Source organism: Anas platyrhynchos, chromosome 10, assembly GCF_047663525.1.
Source record: "Anas platyrhynchos isolate ZD024472 breed Pekin duck chromosome 10, IASCAAS_PekinDuck_T2T, whole genome shotgun sequence".
Classification (NCBI taxonomy): Eukaryota; Metazoa; Chordata; class Aves; order Anseriformes; family Anatidae; genus Anas; species Anas platyrhynchos.
This window is the reverse complement of record NC_092596.1, coordinates 18,270,040-18,287,332: the sequence shown is the minus strand read 5'-3', so window position 1 is coordinate 18,287,332 and position 17,293 is coordinate 18,270,040. Positions and strand designations below refer to the sequence as shown.

Below are 17,293 nucleotides of genomic sequence, written 5' to 3'. Positions count from 1 at the left end.
GTTATTTTTATGATAGGGAATTGGATGTAGTATTATAAAGTCTGGAATTAATCTGCATTCTAACACTTTATAAAAAGCAGGAAAAAAATATCCCAAATTAACATCCTCCTTAACCTTTATTTTTATCAAGTGTACTAAATCAACTGAAGAATAATTGCTCTGAGGACTATGCCAAATGAGTGCACATTTAGTTTACATATTCCCTAATGTAATATGAATTGATGAACTTTCTGAGATACACATGATATAAATGATCATGATGTGCCATTCTTAATTTCATTCAATTGTCTCTGCAAAAACACTTTGCTCTTAAGATGAAAAGTATGTTACATGCACACCAGGCCCACCGAAGGGAAGAAAACTCCCTTGGAAGTATTTGCCCTTTTGGCAAAAAGAGAAACTATTCTAAACACAAAGGTCGAAGCCTTGTTGTATGGTGACTCACTGGGACCCAGATTTTTGCACAGAGTATGGCATGGCTGTGAACAGGTCAGGGACCAAACACTGTCAACTCCAGGAAGAAGAAATCTGAGTCAGTCCCACCACACTGCAATAGTGCTTCCTGCATGCCAGCTTCCCTGTGAATGTCCCACCTCTGCTCCCAGCTGACTGCTTAGACCTGTCTCAGCTACGTGAGAAGAGGAAGAGTTGTTGCTGCTCGGATCACATGCTGAGCAGCCCAGGGGTTAGTCCTGCTCAGCACACCTTCACACCCACACAAGGTGAGCCACAGCATTGCCCCAGAAGAGTGAAAAGTGAGCCAGCAATGCCCTACTGGGTTTGATTTATGTTCACCTCTCAGTGAATACAACACTGTAAATACCTGTGCATACTACCAAGCTGTCTCCTGCAGGAGCGAACACCTCAAAGAAGACCACTCAAAGACCTCTGCTTCTCTGGCTGACCACTCTCCGTGACACTCTCCAGCATTGATTCACTACAACATGCAGTTACCAGATGTTTTTCATTCCCTTTGTGTCTCCCAACCTTGTATGACCTTGGGCACGTCTTCTTTGGTCCCCAGTTTGCCATCTGTTAACTGGGGCATAATAATGTGTTATAGGTTTTAAAGCCAAACAGGATAAGCAATCATCTGAGTTGGAGCGCTGTAACACAGAGGCCACTGGACTTCTCTAAATTCTATTTAAATCAAAGCAAACCTCTTTCAAAATATATCCTGCTTTGATTTGCTCATAGCTAGACTCTGAGGATCCAAAGGATCCTGGTAAGTGGTGCCAATGTTAATTACTGTCACAGATAGATATGTCTGTGTTCAGCTTCCTTCATGGATTCCTGCACTTTGTTTGCTAAACAGAAGAGCCCAACAAAAAAGAAGGTTTGTTCCTCAGATAGAGATGTACAAATCATCATCAAATCACACCTTACTTTTCCTTTTAGGATACTGAATTATAATAGTAACACATTATAATAGTAATATTTATCAAATGTTCCATGTCCTGCTTTCAAGCATATGGTTCTTCTCCGAGTCTTGCCAAACTCCATTCAGTGGATTGTGCACCAAAGCGGGGATGCCAGCTCTGAGCTTGGTCTTCTCATTTCCTTTCCTCTGTGCAAATCCTAATGGCTCCCCAGCAAAAAAGGGGCTGAGCCTCCATTAACCTTGATAGGCACTCCTGCAGTGCAAATAATAATGCTCATGGTTATCACAGAGCTTGCTGCCTAGGGAGAAACTTTTCTTCTCTGACACCTGTGAGCAATCTGGAGCCATTAGCCATTTCACTCCAATACTAATGATGCTCCCCTCAGTCATTATCACTTGCTTTTTTTGTTGTTATTGTTTTTTTTTATATAAAACTGTACAGTAAAGCTGAATCTAACAAGTCATTAAAATCCCAAAGAAGCTCTGACTGACTTGATCCCAATTGTTCCTTATGTCTGACAAGATTCTCCCTATTGAGCATTTGACTTGCATTTTATGTTGCCTCATTAAACTGTGCTAGACTTTAATCAAGGTCAAATGGGGGCAAATTTGTGTTTCCAGAATCCAAATAGCTTTTGCCAGGCTGCTGATCTGCAACTTGCATTGTTTCATGGGCTCTCCCCATGGATGTAGCCCTGCTGATTTCCTTGACATGCCACATGAGAGTATGACCTGTGCCCCATGGGGCCTGGGGAAAAACTAGAACCCATGACTGTTAATACTGCATTAAATTCTCATTCAAATCCTTCCCCAATGCCTCTGAAGTGAAATGCCCAGACAAGGAGTTCAGTGAAGAAAGAACTCTGTATCACAGCATGAATAAAACATGTTCTAATTTTATCAACACCTAGAAACCCGGTCCTTAAAAACCTGAGGTATTTTTTTTCTTTATAAGGTATATGATGAACAGCCGATTACATTTTTGATGTCTTTTAATGATCATAATTAACTATGATCCATCATTGTAATTTCATCACTAAATCAAGGTAGATCACCATAACAGTCATGATAAATCATGCTCTTTGCACAACTATTCCTGGGGATGAACCAGAAAATGAAGTTAGTTAGAGGACTTCAGAACCTCTCTGCTCCATCAGCAGGATACATAGTGGTGAATGCATTCCAACTGTGCAGACATGACACCTTATGTAGAGACACCACTCATCTTCCCTCGGGTTCATGAGCTTGTTTGGCTCATGTCAAGAGCTGTACCTCTGGCCTTCCTTTCCTGCATCCAAGAAAACCCATGGTCACCCATTACGTGTATTTTAATTCTTGGAATAAAGGGATCCATGTTTCTAATTTATAGGGTGGCAGTATCTAACAAAAACAGCTCCTTACACTATTCCCTCTGAAAGTCCTCATTTTAAATAGAAAACAGTTTGGAAATAATACAGATAATGTAAATAACTGTACAGTCATGCCAGCCATAATTAAAGCCAAAGTCCTCAAAGTCCTATCAGAGGTCAGGTAAGATCCCTTGGCACCACCCATGTTTATCAACAAAATAAATTAGTCTGTAAGAAAGATCAGGATGATGCAGTATGTCCTCTCAAGGGCCAATAGTGTCCTCATATCAATTCTGATCTCATTGTAAAAGTCTTGATACTGCTAGAGAGATGAATTTCCTTTAGACAAATTCAAGTCTAAGGATCTATGCGGTCTTTTCCTGACTTTGCTCTGTAATTTCAGTTCTGTTAAACACTGTTCCACAGTGTTAGACGCCACAGATGGCTGCCTACCCAAGAAATGTGAAGAGAGCTCTTGGGACTATAAAAAGCAAAAATCTTGCACAAGTTTCCCAGCCCAAAAGTTGAGGAAATAAGCTCTGAAGTATCCTGATGGCTGCTCAATGACTCTCTGGAGTAAAAAAAAAAAAAAAAAAAAAAAAAAGTGTCATGCAAATGCACAACGTTGACTTTTCCATGTACTTTCGTATGATCAAGTTCACCAACCACAGCTCTCAGCAGCTCATACAAAAGATGTAAAAGATGCATCATCAAACAAATGGGGAAAATGGGTTTCACCAGTGTGAAACAAGGTTGCACAGGGTTTCACTAGCAGGACCTCTCTCTGTCCACTAGGCACAGTTTCTTCCTAAAGACCATGAAGAGAAGAGATCAAGGTCCCTTGAGAGGACAGTAAAGACAGCAAAATTCCCTCATCATGGCCCAAATGAGTAGTACTGTAAAGGTGATATATCACAGCTAGATTCCCCAGTCTCCAGCAAGCTAGCAGAGGGCTCCCATCACTCTTGTTCTCCTTTCTCACATTCATTTTAATCATGTCTCTGTCATTTTCAGGTTTGGGTACAGCACAGTCAGCTCGACCTGCCTTTGGCTCCGTGTCAAGGGTGTCATATTATCCATCTGTGTTACAATGGTAATGCTTGATAGCCAGGAAGGTCATTTCATCTCTAATAATTCCACCCAAAGGGGATATGAAGGTAGAATGATTACTGACTCATACACCTTCTTGCAGAATACCTCATCCTCTTTGTTGCTAGATTATTTAAATGATAAATGGAAATTGGCCAAGAGAAAATCACTTCAAAATGAATTGTGGTCATAAACCATAGGAAACATATTAGGTTTCCAGAAAGACAAAATAAAAATCATCAAAACTGACTTTCTCTCCTAGATACAACTGAAAATATCTGGTTAAAATATTTTAGCTTGACCACTTGTTGTTAAGGAGGGGGGATAACATGAGGCACAGTACTGGTTCTGCAGAGGTCCATCACTGCATGAATGGCCCAATAAACTGCAACAGCCTGTTAAAATATGAACCTAGTACTCTGACGATCTAGAAAGAGACCATGTGTACAGCTAGGCTTACAAGCCAGAGGCACTCACATGCCAATGTTCAACTGTGCCAGGTGAAAAGGAAGCAGAGATGCTCAAAAAAAAAAAAAAAAAAACTAGGAAATGAGATCTGAGCTCTTTCCAACACAGGATGACAATACTGTAATTCTTAAAAAAAAAAATCAAAAATTTATTATAATTTTTCTTCACACTGTCATCTAAGTTTTGCTTTTGTTACTGCCTTTGTTCATGTTCTTTGAAATACAACTAACTGCTGCTCGCAATCATCTCCCTGCACAGTCGACTGGGAGATGTGAGCAGGGGAGTGCCAGTGAGCACTGCGAGGTTCATCTCCTAACGTGCCACTGCACAGCCAAGTAGCCCTGGGCTACCTAGCCCAGCTTTCCAAAGCCGTCTCAGATTTCCTGATTGCAAAATGAAGATTGTAGTAATACTGCTGTGGCTTCACAATGCTTAATTAACATTTGGGAAGATTTCTGCATGGTATATGCACTGTCAAAATGCCAATGCCTCTTCTGTGTTGCTTACAAGATAAGAAAATGACAGCAGGTAGGCTGTGGTCATGCTGGCTGGTCCGCACTGGTACCACATACACGCTCATCTGTCTGTTCATGCCTATCTACTGTCTCTTGACTAATGTTTAAATCATAAGCTCTTTAATGCAAAGGCATTTCTTGCTCAGGATCAGTACAATGTCTAGCAGTGCAGGATCCTGGTTCGTGGCTAAACCTCAGAGGCATTGCAGGAGTACAAATATTAACAATGTAAATGGTTGCTCTAATTTGTGGCACAGGTTTAGTTTGTGGGCATGTACTGAAATCCACTTGCTTCCCCCTCCCCCTGTGTTTCTTCTTTATTGACAGCTTAATCACCTTTACCTCTGCTGCTTATCTTGAAGGATTTTCTATGAATTGCATTCACTTTCTTCCACTGTGACAATATCTACACTTTGCTAATTAACCGCCTGGTGGACGTGGTTACAAACCACAATAAATATTTTCTGTACCAGAGTATAATCACAATGCTGTCACTTGACACTAGGGTTTTCACATCTTTTGATGTTTTGTTTTGTGTTTTTTTTTTTTCCTTTTCTTTTAGTGTTAAGACTCCTCTAGCTGTCTCACTGCAAATGCAAACAGATGTTTCACATCTTATGACTCAATGACCCATTCCACACACCTAAAACAATAAAACTTCAGGCACTGATGTTTTTATCAAATGAAAAGTCCATCTACTCCTCTCAGCCTAGTACAAAAGATGAAAAAATAAAGGTTAGCCTAGGGGAGCTTAGTCTCCAAAACCACTGAATCCTTGGAGACTACCAACAATATTAGTAATTACTGCTCAAAGCAAAGCTGAGTTGGCATGGAGACCACCAAGAGCTGGGTCTTTAAAAGATCAGCTCCTATTCAACACATATATTAAGTGCTGTATTAAGCACCTACTGAACCCCAGAAAAAAAAATGTAATCACAGAATTATTTCTAAGTGGACTTTTTAGTTTTTCATAAGTCAAGAAAGGGGGTCATGAATAGAAAGGGCAAAAATCATCATAGAGAAACATTTACCTCAGCCTCTCTGGGTGCCATTAATCACCCTTTCCACAGAGCCTTGTACAAAAGCCATTAAAATTTAAGATAGGAGAAATCGCACCTATTCCTACAGCTACAGCTATTGCTGCTGCTACTACTCTTAATTAAGGTCTGAGAGCAGTTAAACATTTAAATATGATAAGACTTAGAGGTGAGCTGGCTTGCCAAATGGAGAAAGCAAATGTTATCAAACGGGATCAGGGAGAGGACCCCGGGCAGCAAGACAAGGGGCAGTGGGGCACAGGGCACACACTTCTCAGGGATTGGGGCTCCTCCTCATAGGTGAAACCAAAGCTGGACTCTGGCTCAAGTGGCAAATATGGACACAGACACAAATGGTGATTCTGAAAAGGCTTTTCTGCTTGGGTGCCCTGAGGTGTGTCTCAGTGGAGATGGTGTTTGTGAGGGCCACCTAATGCAGGAAAACAAGGAGATGTTGAACAGAACTGTGGAGATCCTTCCCTTGGGAAAAGCCCCAGGACAAGAGTGAAATAAAATGAAGAATAAGAGCCATCACCTCCAAATTTTCAGGTCTAGGAATTCAGGGCTGGCAAAGCTGTGAATGATGAAGAGTGTTGTGCACAGTCGCTGAGGCACAAACACCTCAATATAGCTTGTGCTCAGAAGCGGCACTGAGCATTATCCGGGAAGTTAGTGTCGCATTGTATAATCCACATTTGCTTTATGATGACACAGTGTCTTCCCTGCTGGATATTTTACCTTTCAAGCAGTAAGACAATAAACTACAGTGCCTGACAAGAAATGTTTTCATTGCCATTGTTTTAGAAACACATGTTTTCTCATTCACTATCAGCACTGCCTAAATCAAAAGAGGTGACTTTCACAATAAATCAGATAAGAGCAGCTCAGAACTGATACCTGCCAACATGTTTTCTCCCTTAATGGTGCTCTGGAGGCAGACTGAGAAGCTTTTTCCCCAAAGCATCTTAGAGGATATGCGTGATGTGGATGAGCCTGACTGTGGCACTGTGGTGCTCCCCAGCCTGGTGTAGGTGCTCAGCACCCCTCGTGCTGTGATAGACAATACCACATAAAACAGAGCAGTACAACATGCATGCAGAGAAATACATGAGAAATTTACAAGTTCTGATCCCCCAAATGTGCATTGCTCAACAGCCCTCTTAAATGCCACTGTGAGCCTACTGCCCCAGCACAGCCACTAGCAAGTAGGCTTTTGCCCTAGTGATACACATGAGTTTTGGTTTTTCTTTTTGCCTGACAAACAAGGTATGTAGATGCTTAATAAAAATCCATTGCTGCTATTTTGATGTTCATACTTAAGGTCTAAAGATTCCCTCCCCTTCCTAGGGGTGGTGGCTCTATCTTGGGGTAAGCAGGTTGAGATAAACATAAATGACCAACAGAATCATCATCTTCCAGCACCTAAGCAGCTGCTTGCCCAGCTGGGGATGAGGACAGGTTGTCTCAGCAGCTGTGAGCCTGCACTGCACACCTGCACTCTGCATCCACTGCTAAACAGTAACCCTGCATGGTTGTTTGTGAGGTTTCAGGGAGGATGAAAGAAGAGTAAGCGAAGGAGCTGCACACTGCTGTTCCTCATCTGAGTCTGCTGCAGCTGGCAAATCACCACACTGAAGCAAAGCACTCATAAGGATGCCTGAGAGGAGCAGGTGGGCGGTGATCAGAGTTATTTCTCCTCTTGCCCTAGGTGAATTTTTTCCTGCACTAAAACGTTTCTAATATGCAGGCAGACAACTTACTCTTTCCACCGTACACTCCCCTTGTTTCCCCCACATGCTGTGGATCCGACTTCTCCCCTTGAAGCAATAGGTTTGTACAGTCGCCTCAGTTCCACGACCCCCAGGGACTGATGCTGTCATTTTTTCCAATTCCCCCTTACCTGGGAGCCCAGTGAGATCTACCAGGTTGGCAGCCAGGTGGCCAGAGCCCAGGCACCTTTACCACTGCCACAGAGCACCAGGGATGTATCAGGTGTCCTTTCCAACCACATCCCTTATCAACTGACCACACTATCCAAAACCTGCTCAGGGGAAGGCAGAACCTCCATCGTGCACACTGGTGAGACACAAGAAGCAGCTCAGGCCAGAGCCTGTGCTAACTCTGGGAAAGACATCTCATGATACACTCAAAACCTAGTTCCCACCTGTGTGGTGCAGACTCAAGCTTTCACAGGGAGAACTGCAAATGTCTGCTTGAATCGTGAACTCCAGAGAGCAAGAGCTCAGCTGCCTGTGTTCAGGGATGTGTGGAAAAGGCACGTGCAGGTCAGCAAGCCTAAAGCTATCTTGTCCCTGTGGGAAGAGTAACCCCTGGCCTCACATGATCATTCCCTTCTCCTCTCACTGTGCTGCTGGTTGTGAAGGCACCCTACCCAGACACCAGCTTCCACTTAGAGCCTCTACAGACTCTTATCCACAGCATGTCTGAATTTTAAAAGTTCTGCATAATGTCTCCTTGCATTTCTTATTCAGCTACACAACTGGAGCTGTTGTCTGCATTCTCATTATCTTTAGGCCTCAATTAATGTAACCTCTTCCCTTATCTTGAGAAATTAGAGCTCATGGCAAATACAGCTCCCCAAATCAGTATCTTGCCTGACCGTGCCACCACTTTGCACAGCCTCCCCGTAGTCCTGATCCCTGCTGCATCAAACAAAATACGTACATCTCTGCACATGTTCTCCATACAACTGATCAGCACTCCCAAAATGATCCTCACTTTTTTTGTCCAGTGTCCTATTCCACGGGATTTTTTTTTCTTACTTTCTCCCATTAATTTTCATGATTATATAGTCTTTACAAGCATTCACTATGTTGTTCTTCCCAAACTCTTCCTTAAGATGTTACTTTCTGCTACAAAAAATAGGCGTTGATTAGACTGCTGACACGTTGCAAACAGCATCTAAAAAGCCATCGAGCATGTCCAGACCACTGTCTTACTGCCCTCTATTTTCCCCTCTCATTGTCCGCATTTATGTTTTTCTCTTAAGTTAAAAGTTTTGGAAGGTGGAGAAAATCATTTTGCACAATAACAAGGGCCTCATCATCCTGGCTCACAGGTAGAACCTGTGGCTGATACTGTGGTAGTAATAGGGAATTTGCTCCTTCCCCCTCCAGGCAGTTTCCCAAGCGGTGCAGGGTTGGCTTCTCCCCAGATGTGTTCAGCTGACTTCTCCTCCTGTGCCACTTCTCCCTGTTTCTTGTCCAGTGCCCACTCTCCATTCCAGACTTCTTCCCTTCCAGTGCTCACCTGTCCCAAATGTTTTTTGGTTTTTTTTTTTGGTCTTACTGAAATTTTTGTCCATCTCTATTTCCAGCACTCAACCCTCTTGCTTCCTGCACTTGCAGCCCAAGGAAGCCCCACTTATTTATACCAACTCCTGCTCTCCTGTCCTGTTTTGCCTCCCCACTGCATTCCCACTTCCCTGTGCTCTCCTGTCTTCCTCTCCAGTCTTTCTACTGATGGCCCACATCACCCCCTCTCTGCTCATCTCTTGAAACACCGGCACATCTCACACAGATGGAAATCAAAATATATGAAAATAGGAGGTTGGAGGGGGAGTGTAGGACAAGACCCATGCCTTGTCTCATTCAGCACACTTCCACTGGCACCAGCTGTTCCAGACAAGAGTATTAAAATCCCCCTGATGAACAGCCTTAGGATTCAAACTCCTCCAACAGGAACACTTAACTGTAATCCCTAATAGTTACAGATCATTCTGTGTCTTAAGGCAGGAAGTTTTATACGTCTATGTTAAATCATTATCATTCAAGAAAAGGATATCTTATTAACATGCACAGATGTGGGAAGTACAGCAGGACTTATTACTAGCCCAGATCATGATTTAATGCAAGGAGAGGGACAAGGGCCCATATCATTCCTGCTGCGCTGTGATAGAGCAGAGGGTACAAAATCCCATTTCTGCAGGAAAGGCATATAAACACATTTTTATATGTGCCAAGTGACCAAATGGCAACCTGGTGAGTTGTTTCGGGACAACATTCAGTCCTTAAGGTTGTCTCAGATGACATAGCCTAACCCACATAGCCCTGGTACCAGCAATAGGACACAATGACTACCTCAAATTCACTTTGGTTTCTGCTGAACCCCCGACTTCACCATCCCACCTGACTACAATGCATGGGAAATGGCAGCTCACATCTGAGAAAAAAATTGCTGCCACTGAGAGCTGGCTCCTCTCACTGTGTCATGCACTGCTGGAAAGCATCCCACGGGCCACAGCCACGCTGCCTTGGCTGGGGAGCCGTGCTGTAATTCGGGCTTTGCTGAGATCCTAGGCTGAGCTTCCAGGTTGCAGAAATCTTAAGCCCCTGTGTTTTGGAGCTCATTAAAAAAAGGCTTTGCACAGCTCTAATTTTCATTTCAACATTTTCTTTACACCTCCAGGCTTACTAGCAAGCTGTACCGGCAGAGACTTTAATTTGTTTACAGAAACAAAACAAAAAAAATCAAAATTAAACATATGAATTCAATTGCTGAAAAACACCCTGTTACTAAAGGTTCAGATGTAACGACACCATCATTTAGAATAGCCTCATGTGGGTGTGTGCCTACTGAGAGCTGCAAGAGGAAAATAAACCACATTAAAATACAATTCCTCTAGCTGTTTCTGAGACAATCAAAACCTTACAATAGCTGTTTTTCAGGAGGAAGGATTCTACCTCAATAATACCTATAGATTGGATAGTCCCAAATGGCTCATGGGGAATTTTTATTCCAACCTAAAGATGGAAGTAATCTTTATGTATACCTGTGTGCACATAGTCCTTACCATTGGAACAGCTAACTCCCTGAAAATGTCCTTGCACAGCCTGTGTGAAACTGGAAATTTAGAATGTGAGGCAGAGATTAAGACACAGGCATTATTCATACCAACCATTCGTAAGCACCCTATTTAGTTGGTTTCATTAGCAGGCTGTCCTACAAATGATCTCCTAGGAAAAAGATGCTCCTCTAAGAGCCTCCTTGTTTAGGTTCTGGAATGTACACTGAAAGACCACTGCTGTGGGAATAAGTGGGAGCCAGTTGATGTAGTGTGGGGAACCTCAGGAGCTTTTGGCAATGCTTCTTACCAAAGAGCTTTAAAGAGACTAAGGAGTCATGGCACAAAAGAAAACAACTTCTCTTGAAATAACAAGTGTTCAATAGAAACAGAACTAAAAAAAAAAAAAAAAGATAAATGGTCAGTACTTGGAGTGGAGGAGGTTATCTACAGGGATCTGCACTGCTCAGTACTGCCCAATGTATTTGTATTTGAAATGGGAAAGAGGGAGAGAGGGAGAACCTGGCAAAGCTTGTTAATAATGTAAGACCTGACTGAGAAGAGCTGCAGAAGGATCTCGTGGTGATGAATGACTGAGTGGTAAAAAGGCAGGTGACTTTCAGTGCTGATGAATGCCGTGGGGAAATACAACCTCGCTCTGTACACACTGCAGGGGGCTCTAACCGAGCTATCACTGCTCAGGAAGGGCATGTTGGAGTTACTGGAGTCATTCTCTGAAAATATCAGTGCAGTGCTCATCACCAAATGAAAAATCAAATCAAATGCCAGGAATTATTAAGAAAAGAAGAAAGATAAATAGAGTACAGCATTGCCCAGAATGTTGCAGAGCACCCACATTTGGGATTCATGCGTTATTTTGGCCTACTTGCTATTGGAAGCAATGACTTTCACCTAATCATCCAGCAGACCTTGGTCAGCCTGACCCAGTAATGTCTGCACTAACCGGGAGGCCTGCAAGTGAAGAGCTAAGTATTAGTATGATTATGCCCTGAAAACAAATCCTAAATACCCAGCGCATCTAGTATCTTCTGTCTGATCCAGCCAGAACTGCTATGATGGCCTTCCATTAAGAAGATGCTGGGAGACCCTGATAGTATTCTCAGACAATCTCCGTGCAGTTCTCAGACGGATCTGCTCACGGTGGCTCAGCTCACCAGTGCACATGACTCATTCCCAGAGTGTTAGGAAGCATGAAGCAGAAAAACATCCATAAAGGATTAGATCACAATCCCAGTGACAGCACTGGTGATTAGTAAGGGGGGGAGGAAAAAAGGTTTGTGTTAAAGACTTTTCCTAGGATGAGTAATTTGCAGCATTTAAAACTCTTTGAAGGCTAAAGTCCCTGTTAAAAGATACTCTTGCCCAGAAAAAGACAACCTTTGACCGGTATTATATGATACAGCTATGTGGCCATCTGGATTTTGCCTTCAATCATTTTCATTGATTCAGAGGCATTTTGAAATGCTTAAGTTACTACATCGGATTTAAATTTCAGATCAATGTTGTCTTTGCAGAACTGCTCTGTCTTGAAACACAGCAGAGCACACCCCGCGCAGCAGCAGCAAGGGGCCGTGCCAGACCCACACTGGAGCTGGCACTTCTCCTACTCCAGCAGTCATCAACTGCTTCCTCTCAGGGCTTGTTGTATTCATTCTGCTTGCAGTCCTCAAGGTCTCAGGTGTCCTGGATGGCAGAAGGCCTCTGTATATTTTTTTTTTTTCTACTGGAAACACTGGAGACTATTTCAATCATCGTCTTCTTGACAATTTATTAACTAGGGTCAAACAGACTTAGGGTTCCTTGGATGGGTCTGTGGGTGGTTTGTATCCATGTCCCCATTCACCTCAGTGCACTGGGGGCAGACCCCACACCATGATTGCTCTCCACATCACCTGAACCACTGCATGTTGCAGGATCAGCCTGGCCTTGACTGCTCTGCTCCTCCTCATCCCAGAATCTCTGCACGAGGCCAGCCCAGCTTTACAGGGCACAGCAGAAAGCTGCCAGGTATGCTGCTGGGAACTGTCCTCTTGTGCTCAAATGTAGTCAGCCCCAGGCTCTTGCTAAATTATCCATTTCCTGCAGTTACGGTGAAGTTCTTGGTCAGCCCCCTGACAGATCACCCTGCTTGGCCTGGCCTCCCAGCCTGGGGGCTTCCTTCTTCCACCCCACACCAAGCCTTCAGGGCACACTTGGCTGCAGATTTCTGTTGAGGCTCACTCCTTCTCCTCTGCTCCTGTCCACTGCTTTGCAGGAAGCTCCTACAGAAGGGATATTAGCTCAATCCCCTGGTGCCTCTTTTCCAATGCTTATGCGGGGAATGATGCTAATTACTATGTTACATCCTGCAGCTTGAAAGGAATTCACAATGAAGCTGACAGAATTGGACTGAACGCTGCGTAAGAAAGTGAAATTTGACTGTCAGCAAGGCTGTGAAGATGCTATAGGACATAATTTAGCCAAATGCACCTGCCACACTGGGTTCTTTGCCCCACAGTAAAGGAAATTAAGATTTAGTGGTAAGCTGTAGCCTTACACTGGTAGCAAAAAATACAGCTCCTCCTGGCTGTAAGGGGCTACTGAGGCTGAACCATAAAGGCTTCTGCTAAATTACACATGGACAGGTCTCAACCGGGATTATATCTTTCCTTCTATACTCTGTACAAAAGAAAGACTCTCTTACAAAGCCAGAATAGGAAGAAATGCTTCCTCCTTTCAAGTTGCACACAGTCACTAAAGCTTTGTTGTTCCCTTAAATACCTAACATCAAAAATTTTGAAATCAGAAGCATTATCATTTCCCAAAGCTCTCAGGGCTGATCTACAGGGGTAAATTGCTGGCTGGAGCATAGAAAGCCAGCAAACCTCAAACCCGTTTTAATAGATTCTTCTTCTTTTCCTGCAGCCTTGTAACATGCATTTAGGGATTAGTATCCAGGGCACCTATCATGGCAGTCTTTAAACAGGATCAATAGAAGGAGAAATGTATAATCAATATATCGATGAGAACAACTTGACCTTTCCACAAGAACTGCAGGGACAAGGAAGCATTCAAAGAAAGTTTTTGTAAGTTTTCACAGAACAAATCTGAAATTTGCAGAAAGTTCTCAGCTATATATAGGTCGGGATGGCAGCGCAGACATCAAAAAACTGCATATGCAAAGGGCCTCTGGCCAGGTTCTGGTCCAACCTCACCACGCAGCCCTTGTCCCAGCTTATTTGCATGGTAGCCTAAGGTGAAAGATACAAGATTGGAGCAGGGAGAGGGGAAGCTGCCACTGCAGATGCAGAGAGCTGTCTTCAGGTACATCAAACCCCTTGCTGACATAGCGGGGTGAGCAGCACACTCACATGAGATGGGGCAGCTCCATCCCAGCACGCCCTACCTCTGGAGAGACAGCCCAGGAGGTGCTCATGCCTCCTTAGCGGAGGAAAATGTAGAAATGGAGGCAACGCTCTGCCCCAGCAGCATTGGAGCTGCTATAGCAGCAGAAAGGCAGGGCTGACCCCGATGTTTCGAGAAGGCGTGCTGTCACTGCAGTGCCCAGGGCATCAGCAGAGTAACTCCCTCAGAAAAGTACACAGCTAATTAATTCCCCACTTACTGCACTGCTGAGCAGCTGCCATTGCAACCAGAAATTTGTTCAAAAGTAAATATGATCAAGTAGTCAGGAACACACCCATCTTTTGGTGACCCCCAACTACTCACCATCACAGCAACATAAGCCTTGATGAGAATTTATGACAAGCCACCAGCCAGGGAACCTCACCTGGTCTGGACAGCACACCAGATACCATGACTTGGACTTTTCCTTGGCTGAGAGAACAGTTATGCATTTGGCTTTTCTGGGCAAAACACACATAGGGGTGGAGCCAGAATTCTGGTGGTCTTTATGACAGTAGGCGATGACCTGTGTGAAGCACAATACATCAATCTGGCTACAGTCAGGGGCTTGTGCAGCCATCTGAAAGGCATTCCAGGAGATCTAACTGCAACAGCAATCAGAGTGAGGAACTGTATAATCTTCCCCTATGGGTGATTTTGCAAGAAATTATATAATTACTGCTTTCAAGATTGGCATAAAAGTACCATAAAACTGTGCCAAGCTGAGCTCAGGACATAAAAACATTTGGAAACCTTTGAGACAGACAAGAGGTGGGATAGGCGTGTATCTACTGTGCTGGAAGGAGACTCAGTGACAGAGGTTCAACTTTTTATGCTGCTTCAAATTGCCTGGATGGTAGAAAATATATAATTTTTCACTGTCTCCAAAACAAGAATATCTTTTTTTTTATATTAATTTGCAGCTGCTTGAAGCTGCTGTGCACTGTCCAGTACAACAGGATGTCTAGATATTATAATAAAAACCTCAGCACTAATAAGCATTTTCAATGTGGTACTTGTATGACAGACTCAGACTTTGAAAAATTCCTAACAAATTCAGCAAAGTCTGAGGCTTTGTCTTGCACTGACAGCACATTTGGTTTAAATCTATTATAGATAGATAAATAGATATTATAAAGTATACATTATGTATACATACATGCATATACACAGTTTTTCTTAAAAAAGAAACATAAGAGAGATGCTTTAAAGTGCAATTGCTTTCCTGTGCAAATTCAAACCCAGAACCAGGTATTTTAAAGCAAGGAAATTATGACCAAAGATATAAATACATCTCAGCATAGCCCTGACTGACAACATGAGCTTCATTTTCACGCTTTATAACACTACCTGAATCACTAAATATATTTCTGTTCTTGCAAGACAACATTCCACATAACTTTTATTTGTGAATAAAAGGCAGAAAGATGCATGCACAGTGCTGGAATCAGGAATAAATTATTTTGGCAGAGTCCATTACTCTGGAAAGCAGCCTGAATATCAAGCCTGGGACATAAATACAGACTGAGACAAACATTATTTCATCACAGGCATTTGCAACACTCAGGTTCCCAAGTTACCCCTCCTGAGCCCAAGTCAAAGCAGCATCAGCGCAATCCTCTCAGTGCCCAGTGGACCACAGGCCCTGGGTCCAGCACCCAGGGGCTCCTGCTGCAGCCACATGCTGAGCAACAGCCTTGCAGCTAGGTCTCAGCCCACCAGCCATTGCCACAAGGCAATGCAGCTGCATGCAGAGTTGGCCAGCACCCAACAGACTGCAGTGCCAGCACTCTCCACATTACTGGGCACACAGAATCCCTCAGACACCTCAACAGGTGGCACCAGGGAGGGCTGAGATCCCACTGAGATGGAAAAGGCATTTTTCCACCACCAGATGCAACTGGAAGTATTCTTTAAAAAATCCCAAATAACTATCAAGAGAAGCACCAAGAAAAGATTTAGTACTTTTCCTTCCCACCCCTTCTTACTCAAGCCAAGGCTCCCACTGAGCAGAAGTCACCATGTGTGCCACCCAGGTGTGAGAGTTCCCGGCCAGCTCCAGAGCAGCACAGACCACGCAGCAGCTGTGTTCAAACCACAGGACAGCATCTCTGGCCAGGCTGCCTCCATCTCTTCCCTGAGATTTGGTGTCAGCGCACGGACTGAGCCTGACCCAATGGCTCCTTCCAGCCCCAGGAATACCGTGGACCCCCCCAGCTTTGATCCTTGTTGAGAGCATCCGGCTTGCATGGGTGTCAGGCACAAAATAGATGATGTATCCAAGCAGTGCCCAACATCGATTAATGACAATGATGTATGGAGTCACATCCTTGCTGTTACACCTGCATTGTAATCCACAGTCATGTTTCATTGCACATGAGAACAAACCTGTCTGACCCACACGTATCACACCAAAGGTGAATGTGGAATGATTTCAGTTTGGTGTCAGCCCTGTTACAGCCAGACACTGAAGGTCAAAAAGGCTACAGGCAATATGTACAGGAGTGCCACCTGAGTTTAAAGAACCTAAGTCCTCTTGTCGGAGGTACTTGCGATCATTTATTTCAAATGCAGTTCTGGTCTTGAGGACTACATAAATAATCATAGCAACTATGTCTGTTCTGTCTACCCACTACTAAATGCATTTTTCACTCCAGTCTCCCCATCAGCAGAGGATACCTTCAGGGTATCCTCGTATTTCTAAATATTCCAGAAACTGCAGATGATTTACTCTCACAGTACTAATGTAGCTCAATCCATTCTCATTTTCTATTCATGACAGCAGTAGTTTGCTAAAGAACATCGGCTCCTATCAGTTCATATCGTTCATGACAACTTTACAGTATCTGATATAATTTCTAATTTTTGTGCCTCGAATGGCAATGCGCGTCCCAGCAGCTGCGTGTTCCAGGGAAGCGCGAAGGCACAGCCTGCATCCTGCCACCAGATGGTACTCCATATGGACACAGCCGAGGAGGACATACTGGTGCTGCATCACCAGTGGCAATCCAGGCCCTTCCCCCTCACCATATTCTCTCTAGAGCCTGTACATGGTGTTGGGAATCACATAGTCTAGTTCTCTGTTAATTCTGAATGCAACATAGACTCCAAGTGTGGTGGAGGCCACCACATGTGGCATTTTTCTGTTTCAGGACCTTGCAGGAGAATGGGGCAACTATATTTGTACATGCTCTTTCCCAAGCTGGTTTTCTGAACTTGTGCCATTTCCACTTCATCTGTGATCT

At 43.7% G+C, this 17,293-nt stretch overlaps 1 long non-coding RNA gene across 8 annotated transcripts in view; it reads right to left on the bottom strand.

Annotated features, from left to right (window-relative positions):
- Positions 1-17,293, bottom strand: part of LOC106016317 (uncharacterized) — a 54,716-nt gene that overhangs the window by 29,607 nt on the left and 7,816 nt on the right. Inside the window, exon 5 of one of the 8 annotated variants that reach the window (XR_005268259.2) lies at positions 1,401-1,634. The exons of 3 other annotated variants lie outside the window; for them this stretch is intronic. This is a non-coding gene — a long non-coding RNA (uncharacterized lncRNA). Of the gene's footprint in view, positions 1-1,400; positions 1,635-2,407; positions 2,670-2,887; positions 3,302-6,681; positions 9,110-11,810; positions 13,060-17,293 lie in introns of those variants that run through there. 4 more of the 8 variants (XR_005268262.2, XR_005268264.2, XR_005268260.2 and 1 more) reach the window with 4 other exon arrangements.